General features: G+C 42.8%; 1 protein-coding gene across 1 annotated transcript in view; it reads right to left on the bottom strand.

The window, feature by feature from the left end:
* LOC147706821 (ATP-binding cassette sub-family C member 10-like) overlaps window positions 1-12761 on the bottom strand; it is a 1330844-nt gene that overhangs the window by 80170 nt on the left and 1237913 nt on the right.

The raw sequence follows: 12761 nt of genomic DNA on the forward strand, positions 1-12761 counted from the left end.
CCCTAAAAATACCCCTGTACCCCAAAACCCATACCTATCCCTAAACCCTAAAACTACCCCTGTACCTCATAATCCAAAACTTTATCTGAACCCTTAAAATTCACAAACACCCCAAAACATATACCTCAGTACCCCAAAACATATACCCCTATACCCATACTTACCTTATCCAAACATTAAAAAAAACATGATTTTACCATTCATGCATTTACAACGAATTTCGTTGTAAATGTATGCGTGGTAAAAGCATATAAAATGTAATGCCAAGCGTTATAATGGCATTGCGGAGTCATGGTACTTTCGTAATGAAAGTATGCGGAGTGATGGTATGCGGAAAGAAAGTTGCGGAATAATGAATGTTTACCCTCCCCCGATAAGAACATTGGTGGCACGGCGGCCCACATCTCCGGCAACATACTCATATTTTTTCATCGCCCATTCGAAAAATGCACAGGTCTCTCTCATTGATGGCCAGCACCAACATACACTGTTAGACTCACACCTCCCGCCACAAGTTCTTGAATTGCGAACTTTAGAGCTGAGGAGCTACGTTCGAATCTCGGCATCAGCTCAACATCCTGTGATTCCATGCAAATCGCTTTGTCTCCCCGTGCCTACCACAAATGAATGTGTTCTTCTGTAATGTAATTTGTGCTCATGCCATGTTGTCGAGTTCGCGTTATATAATATTGCAAGGAAAAATAAAGTAGGAAAACTCGAGTTCACACACTACTGAACGCGCACTCTTAAGTGCATCAGCAGTGCACTGTGAATCGGAGCGTTTCACAGGCCTGTCACAGATAAGAAATGCTATCAAAATGAAATCCTACAAAACAATATATGGCAGCAATTTTTACCCGGGCAACGTCGGAACGGGCTGCTAGTATATATATATATATATATGAAACACATGACTCCTCTGGATTTCTCGGTGTTTCCGGCGCCTGCTCAGCACACCAGCAAACAGAAGGGAGACGGACCACGCAACATCAGCATATCGATATTTTTTTTGGTACACAGAAAGCAGCTACGCGTTTCTGGCAAGGTATGCCCTTGTTCACGCTGCAACATGTACATAGGACTCAATGCTTTTTTAAATGCAGTTTCAAAAAGTGACCACCCCTTCACAGTGACGTAGTGAGTCATGTGACTTAATAGATAGTGAAAACATACTGCCACAGTATATATAAGTAAATACATCTGACGGTAACATACCACAAAAATAAATCACCGGTTAAATCCATAATCAGACAAAAATGACAAGTAAGTTAAATCACTGGTTAAATCCATATTCCTATTTGTACATTTTAGGCAGTCACTATATTTAAGACTATTTACATCACATAATATCTCAATATGACAAGACCTCATTTCCTGGGAGAATACTACCAAGTTGCTGAACCTGGCAAACTCCCATATTAAATAAATGTACAACTAATTTGTCTGCTCATATAACCATGGCAGTTGATAAAGTGCTAAGTGAAGGTTGAAGATAAAGTGCAAAGTTGAAAAAAGTGCAAGGGAGAGAAAGCTGTACGAGATAAAGTGCAATACCATTCATTAATCCAAGTACGAAATGCCATATCTAGGCACATTCCAGTTTCATATGGGTATAACTGATTCCCACTTCATTCTATGTGTATGGTTCGTACCTTAATAATAATAAATAGTATAAATAATTAAAAGATTATGAGATCATATAAATACACCTGAATTAGTGACAATCAATTGATGATATATATACAAAACATTAAATAGTATATATATACACCTCTATTAGCAAATGTAAAACCCACAAAATTTATATATAGTGATTTCATGTCTGTGTCTAAGAAATCCTACATTCTATCAAGTAGAAAACAATACAGAGAGATAGAATGCAATGTAGAAAAGTAGAAAAATATATATATATATATTCACTGAAAAAACCATAGGTTTCACACCATTTATAGTTAGCTGGAAATTTTACTGACATAAAACCATTGAAATTCCCACGTAATAGTTAGTTGGACTAACTATTACTTGCGCGCCTGCAATGCACTGCTGATGACGTCACATATTACATCACTCATGACATGGTCAGTGACATCACTCATGACATCACTGATGACACCATCCAGTGAATGTGTGTCTTTCTGAAAAATAAATATGTTTTATATATGTATATGTAAAGGTCGATGGAAGAATAAATGTTTAAATACGTGTCTAAATGGATGTTTTTTTTAAAAAAATGATTGGTTAACTGGTTTATTAAGTGTATCTTAGTGAATACATATATTAGAGAGTAATGTTTAAATATTTAGTATCAGTGTTTCACTTTGTGTATAAGTGGCTGCATGGGTTGGTGAGTACCTACATGTGTGTGTATATGGGTTATTAGATTTTTTTTGTATCAGAATGAGTGTCTGTATGGTTTGGTGGGGGTATTACTTAGCACATAGATGCATCAATGACTGACTCACTGTTTGTATGTGTTTTGAAGACAGTATATGTGTAGGATTGTAAGGGTGGATGAGTGTGTATATGTGTGTGTTAGTGAGTGAATGACTGTCTCACTATTGTCTTTATTAATAACGAGATATGTTTTAATCTAGTATATGTGAGTATTGATGTATATAAGTGAGTATATGTGAGAGTGAGAGATTGTAAGAGTTCCTGTTTAAATAAGTATGTGTTTCTATATGTGATTGTTTAAGAGAGTAAGTATGTGTAAGTTTCCTTAGAAGTTAGCTGGTAGTGTGTGTTTAGTTGTATATGCAAAAAAATGGATGTTCAATAGTTTATTTGCATGTGTGAGTATGTGTGTGAGTAACTTTTGGATGACTGTCGGTGTGTAACAGGATGTATAGGTGTATAACTACATATGATGAGTGAGTATATGTATGAGTGACTATATAGAACTGTTGGTGAAATAGTGGATGTGTATATAGATGGTGGAATTACTGAATTAGTTGTTGTAACTGGTATGGGTATCTCCATTTTTTTGAAAATTTTAGTTTCTATTTTTGAATATGTGTTTCAAGGGTGACATTACACTGAAAGGAGGTCTGTCACTATGTCACAAGGATAGTGTCATCAGTGATGTCATGAGTGATGTCACTGACCAGGTCATGAGTGATGTAATATGTGACGTCATCAGCAGTGCATTGCAGGCGCGCAAGTTATAGTGAGTCCAACTAACTATAACGTGGGAATTTCAATGGTTTTATGTCAGTAAAATTTCCAGCTAACTATAACTGGTGTGAAACCTATGTTTTTTTCAGTGAATTTATTAGGTTTTTTAAATGCTAATTCTATGGCAGGACCGGAGGCTTCTGATTATGCTTTCTCATTTCTTTACTGCAACAACAGCAGCCAATGAAAATGAAAGTACACATGTAAAAAAAAAATATAACATTTCTCATGAGGCTTTGAACCACGCCTCTCTTACAACAACCAATCACAAAGGTATCATGTCTATAAATCCTGGAGACACTATTCCGGCCTCCTCTTTCCTTGCTGCTCCGCAGCCCAGATAAGTGCTCTTTCCTTTCATGTTTGCTCTTTGATTTGTGCTTTATGCCTTTTACATTGGTTGATGCCATTGACTATTGTTTCTTATTATTCATGTATATTGCATAGCTTGATTGATCGCTTCACGCTCTCTTGGCACTGTTTATTCATACATTGTCCGCTTTGTTCTTAGATTGGGGCCGGAGCTTCGCTCCGTTCCCCGCTTCCCCGTGGTGGCGCGTGTTGCGCACCTAGACCCGTCTTTTCCTTCCCCCCGACTTCCTGTCGTCGCTGCCCGCGGCGCACGCTTCGGCTAGCCACACTAGTGAGGGGTTAGCCCCCCCCTCGGGGACGAGCGTACGTAGGAGCCATTGAGGCCTTACGCACGTCTCGGGGAGCCCGCGCACGCCGTGTTGGCACGCGCAGTTCTCAAAGGTGCCAGATCGACGCTCTGCCCCCGGCTGAAGTGGGGATCGACGCAGCTTGGGCCAGGAGCCGTGGGCGATTTCTGTGCTTTTGGGCAGCTTATATTGGTCCAGGCGACATACCCTTTTCCTCCGTTAGTCCTAGAGTGGGACTAGACCTTGCTCTTGTCTTTTCCTGGTATTTCCGGCTCCTGCGCCTGGCACCCCCCACCCTCGACGCCCTTGCTCGGGCTGGTCTTTGCTTCCCGCTGGGGATTAGAGTTGGAATTTTGGATTCCTGATTGCGATGGCAGACGCTGAGTACTGCGAAGAGGAGGATGCTGCGTATGGTTATCAGGGACAGCAAGAATTCTATGAAGGGGACTCCATGGAGGAGATCATAGACAAAAAAACTCGATGCTAAATTAGATAAAGCCCTCTCCTCGGCCCTCTCCCCTTTGGCCAAGAAGTTGGACCTGCTGGTCCCGGGTAAGCCGATACCCGCTCCGGGCAAAGATCCCCTTCACCCCCCTCCCCCGAAGAAGGCGGCTCTTGACCTTTCCTGGCCGCATGCCCAGTCTTACGACAAACTTTATAAGTCCCAGGAGTCTCGATCCCAAGACAAGCCTGTTACCCCTCCCCCCAATTCCCCACTGGTTATCACCACGACGGATATTGGCACCGATACCGATTCTTCGGATGCCGCTCCGCGCAAACGCACTAAAAAGCGTAAGCACACTTCACCGGTCATTCCCACTCCCTTTTTATTTGATCCGACGGACATTGTCCACCCCAGATCATCCGACTGGGTTCCCCCTCCTGCGGTGGCGACCTATCTGGAGACTCATCTCCGCAAGGGATTCGACAAGGAGGTTCGTGCCCGCCTGAAATCTGAATGCCCGCGCCCTGATTTGCCCCACAAAGTGGCTCTCACTCCGGACATAGATCCTTCCATGACCACTTTTCTTAAAAAGTATAAAAAGGACCCGAAGAAAGGGATTGATCGCACGCTCAGAGCGTGCCAAGATAAGGTCCTCGACCTTTCGGGCCCGTTGGCCAAGATCCTGGAATTAGCCCTGCAGGTGCAAGAGACTGGTGCCGCCATACACCCCGAGGTTCTGGGATCTATGACAGAATTTCGACAGACAGAATTTCGACCTACACAAATATCGGCGTAATTATATCGATAGCAAAAATATCGACGCCCTATGTACAACATGGTAAGTACCAAAATATTGAAAAAATAATATCGATGTTAAAAATATCGTTGTCAAATATATCGATTTTTTTTGGATTTAAAATAACATAAAAAATACTGTAAATAATACTTATTAATTACTTATAATTACAAAATAATAATACATATTTAATTTAAAAAAAAATTAAAAATCATATATAATATATACTTACTTAACAATAATTACTATTCCCACTCCAGTGGGTGCAACAGTAGGGAAAACTGACCCTGAACCCTAAAAATACCCCTTTACCCAAAAACCTAAAACTGACCCTGAACCCTAAAAATACCCCTTTACCCAAAAACTGAAAACTGACCCTGAACCCAAAAAATACCCCTTTACCCAAGAACTGAAAACTGACCCTGAACAAAAAATACCCCTTTACCCAAAAACTGAAAACTGACCCTGAACCCTAAAAATACCCCTTTACCCAAAAACCGAAAACTGACCCTGAACCCTAAAAATACCCCTTTACCCAAAAACTAAAAACTGACCCTGAACCCAAAAAATACCCCTTTACCCAAAAACTGAAAACTGACCCTGAACCCAAAAAATACCCCTTTACCCAAAAACTGAAAACTGACCCTGAACCCAAAAAACACCCCTTTACCCAAAAACTGAAAACTGACCCTGAACCCTAAAAATACCCCTTCACCCAAAAACTGAAAACTGACCCTGATTCCTAAAAATACCCCTTTACCCCCAAAACCAAAACTGACCCAGAACCCTAAAAATACCCCTTTACCCCAAAAACCAAAACTGACCCAGAACCCTAAAAATACCCCATTACCCAAAAACCCAAAACTGACCCTGAACCCTAAAAATACTCCTTTACCCAAAATTAATTAATATAACAATTAAATTACTTCCCACCCTATTCCCCTCTAAACCCACAACCCGCTCCAGTAGTAAAACATATAATTTAGTTAAAAATATACATAAATTATCAATTAATTATTCTATTAATCAATTAAAATAATTCATTGTCAATTAATAATTAATAGCAAAATAAATTAATCATAAAAAAATAACTATTTAATTACAAATAAATTACTTCCCACCCTATTCCCATATAAACCCACAACCCGCTCCAGTAGTAAAACATATAATTTACTTAAAAATAAACATAAATTATCAATTAATTAATCAATTAATCAATTAAAATAATTCATTGCCAATTAATATTTAATTGCAAAATAAATTAATCATGAAAAAATAATTATTTAATTACAAATAAATTACTTCCCACCCTATTCCCCTATAAACCCACAACCCGCTCCAGTAGTAAAACATATAATTTACTTTTATATATTTTTTATTTATAAAAACATATTAAACACATATTATAACAATTAATTTAAATACTTAACTAAAATTTCTAACACATATTAGTAAATCGAAATTACTTACATCGATATATATGCTATCAATATAAGTAATTTCGATATTACTTACCTTAGGGTCGATATTCTGGCCATCGATATTCTGGACATCGATATTCTGTCCCATCGGTATTAGCAACTCGATATAAGTGTAAGTCGAAATTAAAAATTCGATATTTTGACTGTTTACCGAGGTTCTGGCGGGTTGGGCTCAGAGGGCCATTTGTATGCTGGGCAACGCGAATTGCGCCCTTGCCTCGGAACGGCGGAAGTCCGTTCTTCTCCGGATCGACCCCCAACTGGTGGAGTTGGCTTCCTCAGAGCCAGGTCCTTTGGCGGAAGGACAGTTGTTTGGGGACAATTTCGTTAAAGATATTGCAAAATTTGTGAACACTTTTGCTTCTTTGGACAAGTCTCAGGCATCGCTGAAACGTGTTCTGCAGGTCTCTGGTAGGGCCAGGCGTGGCAGAGGACGCTCGACCGGCCGCTACTCAAATTCCAGTCCTCAAAGAGGCTACGCCCCTAGACGGGGAAGAGGGTACACGCAAGAACCGGATCAAGCCGGTTTTTACCCATCCCGATCGCGCGGCTTCAGGAAGGAATCAATCGAGGCTACAAGAACTTCGATAACCAATCTTCTGGTAAGTCTCTCTCTTCCTTTACTTCCGTTAGGGGGAAGATTGCGCCATTTTGTCAGGAATTGGGCAGCTCTTACTTCAGATGTGTGGGTCCTTCGGACCGTCCAGGAATACGAGATAGAGATGGTGTCTTGCCCCATTCAGCCCTTCCCCCCCCCGTCCTCTACTTTTTTCCCATCTCGAACAGAGTTTATAGACTCAGAACTAGACGAGCTTTTGACAAAACAGGCCATTGCTGTAGGACCCTTCCTTCCGGGAGGCTTCTGCAGCATCGTCTTTCTTGTTCAAAAGAAAGGAGGCGGTCAGCGCCTCGTGTTAAACTTGAGGGATTTCAACCCCTTTGTCACGTATCGACATTTCAAGATGGAGGGCATCCATCTTTTGTGAGACCTTCTCTTGGAGAACGATTGGATGGTCAGACTGGACCTGAAAGGTGCCTACTTGACGGTCCCAGTCTGCCCATCACATCAAAAGTTTTTGCAGTTCCCCTGGAAAGGGCGTTGGTTTCATTATGAGGTACTTCCTTTCGGACTGTCCTAGGCCCCTTGGGTGTTCACCAAACTACTCAAGCCGGTGGTCTCCCGCCTCCGGGAGATGGGAGTTCGGTTGATTGTCTATCTAGACGATATGCTGATCCTAGCACAGGACCGGTCCCTCCTTCTCACGCATTTGGAGTGGACGACGTCCTTATTGCAGAATCTGGGATTCGTGATCAACATCAAGAAATCGGTGCAGATACCGGATCGGCAGATGGAATTCCTAGGCTTCCAGCTTCTCCTTCCTCTGCCGAAGATCAGGTCGATCAAGAGAGAGATCGCAGCTACCCTGGCCAAAGAGAAGATTTCTTTGAGGGTTCTGGCACGGATTGTGGGCCTTCTGGCCTCATCGATTCAGGCCATTTTTCCCGGACCTTTACATTACAGAGCCCTGCAGAGGCTCAAGATCTTCTACCTACAGAGAAACTTTCACTACGATCATTTGATCCCTCTCTCCCCCGAGTCCAGGGAGGAGCTTCAGTGGTGGTTGGACCACATGTCGGCTTGGAACGGCCGAGCTATTTTCGGCACAGCCCCGGTTGTGGTGGTGGAATCCGATGCCAGCCAGTGGGGCTGGGGCGCTCGCTGCGGCGAGTTTGCCACAGGAGGACGTTGGTCTGCAGACGAACTATCACTTCACATCAATTGTCTAGAGCTTCTGGCAGGGTCCTTTGCCATCAGATCTATCTCGCCGCTAAAGAGCAATTGTTGTATCCTCCTTCGGATGGACAATGTCTCCGCGGTGCGATACATCAATCGATTGGGCGGGACGAAGTCCCGGATGCTGGTGCACATTGCGAAGGAATTCTGGCACTTCTGCCTGGATCGCAAGATCTCCGTGGTGGCAGAATACCTTCCCGGGAAACTCAATCAAGTAGCGGATTGGCATTCCCGATTTCTCCGGGACTCCAGCGATTGGAGACTCCATCCATCGCTGTTTTCCCGGATCATGTCAGTACGAGGCCCATGTCGGATAGACCTGTTTGCCTCGCGCCTCAATGCCCACCTTCCTCTGTTTTACAGTTGGAGACCAGACCCGATTGCACTGGGGACGGATGCGTTCCTTCATCATTGGGGGCATCAGAGGAATTATGCGTTTCCACCATTTGCACTGATCCCGAGAGTAGCGGCATTGCTGCGCCGACAGGAGGCGACGGTGGTGCTTGTAACGCCTTATTGGTCGACTCAGTCGTGGTTTCCCACACTGTTGGAATTGTCAATAGACCTCCCCTTCCGGCTCCCAGCCTTCCCAACGCTTCTGCAGGACCCAGTGGGGACGTGCCACCCGCTGGTCCTGCAGAACCAGCTGTCATTAATGGTATGGACGCTCTCCGGAGACATGGACGCCTTGCAGGCCTTTCACGAGAAGCTTCCAGCTTTATGCAGCAAGCGTGGGCTCCTTCCACCCGAAAACGATACTCTGCTTCGTGGAAAAAGTGGGTGGGTTGGTGCCTTTCAAAACAGGTGGATCCTGTGGGATCAAATATAACAGAGGTACTGAATTTTTGTCAGAGTGTGCGACTTCTGGCCTGGCCTACAGGTCGGTTAACAACTTCAGGTCTGCTATTTCTGCTGGTCACGACCACATAGATGGTAAACCTGTGGGGATGCATCCCTTGGTATGTAAGTTACTTAAAGGTGTCAGTGTGGCCAACCCTCCTCGGCCCAGGTATTCCACCATGTGGGATGTTAATAAGGTTCTGAATTTTTTGGAATCCTGGCCCGATAATGGTGATTTGTCTCTGAAACAGCTTTCTGCCAAGCTTACTATGCTATTGTGCCTTATTTCATGTCGGAGGGTTTCAGATATCAGAGCTTTGGATTTGGCTGGGAGGATGTTTTCACCCCAAGGTGTATCCTTTGTCATTACTAGACGTACTAAGACCATGTCCCGTTCAGTTGATTATCCTGCCTTTCCTCATAACGGCAGGCTGTGTGTTCTTCAATGTCTTAAATGTTATGAGGAGCGTACTAGAGTACACAGGGCGGATCCTCTGGGGCAGTTATTGATATCTATTCAAAAACCGTTCAAGCCAGTCGCTGCTGCTACTTTAGCCAGATGGGTCAGGTGGATCATGTCGGAAGCCGGCATTGATATTTCTGCTTATGGGGCACACTCTGCGAGGGGTGCGATGGCTTCTAAGGCTTACCTATTGGGTTCCCGCTTGGAGGACATTCTGAAGGCAGCTGACTGGTCCTCAGATTCAATGTTTAAGGTGTTTTATTACAAACCGATTCCTCATGTTTCTGATGCTGTGATTGACGAGCTTTAATATGAGCTTTGAACCAGCATAATCAGAAGCCTCCGGTCCTGCCATAGAATACAAAATTTTCTAGCTATCGCGACAAGAATTTTAGATTCTATTAAGGACACGGAGGCGAGGATTATCCCACCCGTTGGGACTGTTATACAACTGTTGTTGTTTATGTGGTTTTACCTAACTGTTTTGCCCACCCTTACGACGATCTAGGTTGTGGTGGAAATTTTTCTCAAACTTCCTTTTTCTGTTCTAGGAAACGACTCCAACAAGAGTTGAAGACCGCCTGTGCTTTTGGCTGACGCTCCTTCCGGATGGAGGTTCTCCTTTTCTGTTCAAGATTTCTCCGTTGGGACTTCTGCTGGATCTGTTTTCCGTTGCAGTTTTAAACATTTCAGTGTGAAGAGACTGTTACTGACTTTCGCGCAAAGAAAGAGGAGGCCGGAATAGTGTCTCCAGGATTTATAGACATGATACCTTTGTGATTGGTTGTTGTAAGAGAGGCGTGGTTCAAAGCCTCATGAGAAATTTTTTACATGTGTACTTTCATTTTCATTGGCTGCTGTTGTTGCAGTAAAGAAATGAGAAAGCATAATCCTCGCCTCCGTGTCCTTAATAGAATCTAAAATTCTTGTCGCGATAGCTAGAAAATTTTGTATTCCTAACTATAACTGGTGTGAAACCTATGGTTTTTTCAGTGAATTTCAAAGGTTTTTTAAATGCTAATTCCTAACTATAACTGGTGTGAAACCTATGTTTTTTTCAGTGAATTTAATAGGTTTTTTGAATGCCAATTCCTATCTATAACTGGTGTGAAACCTATGGTTTTTTCAGTGAAAATTCAAAGGTTTTTTAAATGCTCATTACTAACTATAACTGGTGTGAAACCTATGGTTTTTTCAGAGAATTTCATAGGTTGTTTAAATGCTAATTCCTAACTATATGTAGGGCCTCAAACCTATGTTTTTTCAGTGAATTTCAAAGGTTTTTTAATAGCAAATTACAATAATTATGAAATGTAATATTTTTTATAATGAATCCTATATTGTATATTTATGTAATACTATTTTCTTTATGTATATTGTTTATGGTTTTTTGTTTTTTTTGCCCTGGAGCGCTCCCGGTGCGCGTACCAGTGAGCGCACCGGAAAGCGCAGTCTTGCGGCGCGCCCCAGTGCGCGTACCGGTGAGCGTCCCGTTAGCGTTAATGCCGCTAACGAAAACATCATCGTGACGTATCGCGTAGCAGCGTACGCGTGATACGCACGCTGTAAGTGCACCCGGAAGCACTCGATCGCGCTACGTAAGCGCCCTGGGCGCGCCCCGGGGCGCGTAGCGTAAGCTCGTCGGGTCATGTGACCTAAAAATAACACTTTTCATTGGTTCAAGACAGTTTTGGTTTCCAAATGATGAAAGCCCGGGTCATGTGACCTGAATATAACACTTTTCATTGGTTCAGGACAGTTTTGTTTTCCAAATGATGAAAGACCCCACCTTTTTTCCTTATTCTCACTTTGTCCTTTGACTGAGGAAGACCTGTTTGGAAATCTATTAGTACCAATTTGTACTGAAAATGGCTACAGTAGCAGCAGGAGCATCTCAGCAACCACCACCACCACCACAAGGACCACCACAACACCACAGTGGTGGAGATGAAGAAGAGGAGGAGGAGGAGGAGGAGGAGAGGAGGAGGTTCCTGCCTGAAGATACTACCCCATATAAGCCAAAGGAGCACATTATCTGGGAGTTTTTTTCAATCCCAAAGGACCTCAAGAAAGTAAATGTGCCAAAGGTTACTTGTCTAATCTGTGGCACTGTACTTTCCAGGGGGAACCCTAACAAAAAGTACTCTTTTGGCAATAACACCATGATTCGCCACATGCAATGCCGGCATCCTAACAACTATGCTGCGGCAGAGGTCAGAGAAATGACCAGAAACCCTCCCTAATCTTCTCCCAGCACCTCCCACAGTAAGCAACCCACTCCATCGGGTCCAGAGACAAGGGAGATGGTCCCAAACATACAAACCCAGTTCGGACAATACAAAATCGTTTGTATATTTTGTGAAAAAACAATTACCTATGGTGAGCAAAGCATTAAACTCATTAACCGTGCTGGTGACAACCACAATTGCCCAAAAAAACCTTACTTTTTTCCTGATTTTTTTTGCTCCAGTTGAGCCGTTTACAATTCCCTGTTTTTTGTTTGTCCCCATAAAAATAACAAAAAAATAAAAAATTGTTCATAAAAACAAAAAAAGTACAAAATGTTCCAAAAAACAAAAAAAAATAAAACAACAAAAAAAATTAAAAAACAGTTCTTTTTAGAACTACCTCCATTTTATAAAAAAATGCAGCATTTTTTTAAAAATCTGTCATCCTTTTTTCCCCATGGTAGGCTCCGCGGTTCGCACCCCGGTGCGCATACCGGGCGCTCCACCCCGCGCAAATCAAAACATTTTTTTTTTGCCCCCAGGGCTCTTTTATGGCCCCCACATCAAACCTAAGGGGTATGGGGGGGTCTACCCTGCCCCCTTTTGGTCATTTCCCCCTTTGTTTTTGCCACCTCTTGTGTCTCGATCCTATAGATATACATATTTTCTTGAACCTAAATTACTCAAAATCCACTGGAGCACATATCTTGAGACATAGCAAAGGCACATCTGGCTACCAGTCTCTAAAATTTGGCCAAGTTTGGTGGAAATCCATTCAGCCGTTCGGGCTAAAAGTGAGTCCAACCGCCTTATGGAAATTAACATGGGGAAAACACGTTTTGGGACCCCCCTTTTTTCTCGGCCCCCGCTTGACGAATCC

Source organism: Lissotriton vulgaris, chromosome 6 (genome assembly GCF_964263255.1).
Source record: "Lissotriton vulgaris chromosome 6, aLisVul1.2, whole genome shotgun sequence".
NCBI classification, from domain to species: Eukaryota; Metazoa; Chordata; class Amphibia; order Caudata; family Salamandridae; genus Lissotriton; species Lissotriton vulgaris.